Source organism: Mastomys coucha, unplaced genomic scaffold (genome assembly GCF_008632895.1).
Source record: "Mastomys coucha isolate ucsf_1 unplaced genomic scaffold, UCSF_Mcou_1 pScaffold21, whole genome shotgun sequence".
Classification (NCBI taxonomy): domain Eukaryota; kingdom Metazoa; phylum Chordata; class Mammalia; order Rodentia; family Muridae; genus Mastomys; species Mastomys coucha.
In genome coordinates, this window is record NW_022196904.1 from 91,848,076 (window position 1) to 91,851,460 (window position 3,385).

Genomic DNA, 3,385 nt, shown 5'->3' on the forward strand with positions numbered 1-3,385 from the left:
GAGAGACAGAGAGACAGAGACAGAGACAGAGACAGACAGAGACAGAGAAAACGCAGTCAGGAAAGCCATCTCAGCAGATCATAGGCCGTCAGCTTGGACCCACTTTTGACTTTGAGTCCTTTCTTTTCTCTGCTCCCAAATACCCCTTCTCTCAGGAACCCCTTTCCAAGCTGAGGCTAGTCCTTGGTATCTCTGTAGTAGAGGATTAAACTAAAAGTGCAAACTTAGCTGATCTTTTTCAGGACCCTGATTGGAATAAATGTGCTATAGAAATGTAAATCAATAATAACAAGGATGTGCTCATGTCTGTTCTTGGGAGTTTCACTAGTATATGTGTCAGGAATACACTCTATGTTAAATACAGAATATATATCTTACAAAATGTCAAGTTTCATTAGACATTTTTACACTCAGACATACATTTGCTATGACTACTTAAACATATATAAGTGAAACCTCGGCACAGAATTTGGAGTTTCTGAATAGGCAGTGCCATGGATGTGAACAGAACAAAGAAGTGAAAGTATAGTGAGGAGTTCTGAGGAGTTGAAAGTCATGGTTAAAGTAAAAGAGGGACTTGCCTTTACCAATGTGGAGAAGTAGAGGCCTTCCAGGTGGGTATGTTGAAGGAAAAACAAACTTTGCATGGGTCTTTACACTCACTTCCATTGAGATTTCCTTGTGTCTTTTGTAATAAGAGTTACAGTTCAGCTTAAAATGGACAAACATATTACAGACAGAAAAAGTATGGTTTCCTACCAGGATGTAGCTGGTTGTCTGGACCTTCAGACAAGGAGTGAAGGTTTCTCTTATTCTTCTGTAGTGGGTTATGTGAAGGTTACCCTCATGTCTCTATGAATGGAGAATTTTTATAAGTTATTTTGGTGATAGAATCACTACTTCAGTTGGAGTAAACACCAGCATATGGGATTTCTGTGCCATGCTGGATGTCTCAGAGCTCTGTCCCCTGGGATGCTTAAGTGACATCTGAATTCATGGAGACTAAGTGTATGTGAAAAATTCATATGAAGAAAACAAATATAGATACTGAAATCCTATGTGGTTAGTTTAAAAAATGACTTACTACTCTGATGATGGACACAGGGTTGAGCATTTCTCCGTAAACATTCTGAGTGTTTCTTGTCAGAGATCCTGTTATATGAATAAATGGAGTAACAGAAATTTGAAACAATTATAGTTAGCAGCACATACATAGTATGAATCCATTAAATATCTCTTAAATTAATCTTAGAGCCTGAGACACTAGAGATACCTCCTCCCCCCAACCCATATGGGTATGAGTTCAAGGCTCTTTCCCACTTTCTCTTCTATTAGATTCGGTGTATCTGGTTTTATGTTGAGGTCCTTGATCTACTTGGACTTGAGCTTTGTGCGAGGTGACAAATATGGATCTATTTTCACTCTTCTGCATTTTCTGACTGACAGTTAGACCAGCACTATTATTGAAGAGGCTTTTTTTTTGTCCATTGCATATTTTTGGCTTCTTTGTCAAATATTAAGTGTCCATAAGTGTGTGGGTTTATTTCTGGGTCTTTAATTCTATTTCATTGATCAACCTGCCTGTCTATGTACCAATACCATGCCATTTTTATCACTTTTGCTCTGTAGTAAAGCTTGAGGTCAGGGATGGTGCTTCCCCCAGAAGTTATTTTATTGTTAAGAATTATTTTTTGCTATCCTGAGACTTTTGTTTTTCCAGATGAAATTAAGAATTTCTCTTTCCAAGTCTTAGAAGAATTATTTTGGAATTTTGATGGGTATTGTGTTGAATCTGTAGATTGCTTTTGGTAGGATGGCCATTTTTGCTAGGTTAACACCTCCAATCCATGAGTATGGGTGATCTTCCCGTTTTCTGAGGTCTTCTTCAATTTCTTTCTTGAAAGACTTGAAGCTTTGTCATGTATATCTTTCACTTGTTTTGTTAGAGTTACATCAAGATATTTTATATTATTTGTGGCTATTGTGAAGGGAGTTGTTTCCCTATTTTCTTTCTCAGCCCATTTATCATTTGTATAAAGGAAGGCTACTGGTTTATTTGAATTAATTTTATATTCAGCCACTTTGCTAAAGTTGTTTATCAGCTGTAGAAGTTCTCTGGTAGAATTTTGGGGTCACTTATGTATAGTATCATATCATCTACAAATAGTGATGCTTTGACTTCTTTGTCATTTTGTGTCCCCTTCATCTCCTTTTGTTGTCTATTTGCTCTAGCTAGAACTTTGAGTGCTATATTGAATAGATATCGGGAGAGTGGGCATCCTTCTCCTGTCCCTGATTTTAGTGGAATTGCTTCAGGTATCTCTCCATTTAAATTGATATTGACTGTTTGTTTGCTGTATATTGCTTTTATTTTGTTTAGGTATAGGCCTTGAATTCCAAATTGGTAACCTACAGATTGGGAAAAAATTTCCCTAACCCCACATGCGATAGAGGGTTAATATCCAAAATACATAAAATCTCAAGAATCTAACCTCCAAAAAGCCAAACAATCCAATTAAAAAAATGGGGTATAAAGCTAAACAGAGAATTCACAAAAGAGGAATCTCCAATGTTTGAGAAGCACATAAAGAAATGTTCAAAGTCCTTAGTGATCAGGGAAATGTAAAACAAAATGACCCTGAGATTCTACCTTATACCAATCAGAATGGCTAAGATCAAAAACTCAAGTGACAGCATATGTTGGCCAGGATGTAGAGAAAGAGGAACACTTCTCCGTGGCTGGTGGGAATGCAAACTGGTACAACCACTCTGGGATTCAATCTGGAAGTTCTGCAGAAAATTGGAAATAGATCTACCTGAAGACCCAGGATATATCCAAAAGATGCCCCACCATGCCACAGGGGCACATACTCTACTATGTTCATAGTGGCCTTAATTGTGATAGCCAGAAGCTGAAAACAACCCAGATGTCCCACAAAGGAAGAATGGATACAGAAAATGTGGTTCATTTACACAATGGAATACTACTCAACTATTAAGAATGAGGACATCCTGAGCTTTGCAGGCAAATGGATGTAACTAGAAAATATCATCCTGAGTGAGGTAAGTCAGACTCAAAAAGACATGCTTGGTATATACTCACTAGTAAGTGGATATTAGCCAAAGAAGTACAGAATACCAAGAATACAATCCACAGAACTCAAGAAGGTTAACAAGCTGAAGGGCCCAAGTGAGGATGTTTCAATTCCACTTGAGAGGGAGAAGAAAACAATCACTGGAGGCAGAGGGAGGGAGGGACCTAGGTAGGAGAGGGGAGGGGGAAGGAGAAAAGGGGAACATAGGCAGGTATGGGTAGGGTGTGGGAACCCTGCTGATTTCTCGGAGAGGTCTCAACCGACTCCAGAGACAACACCTCAACTCGACT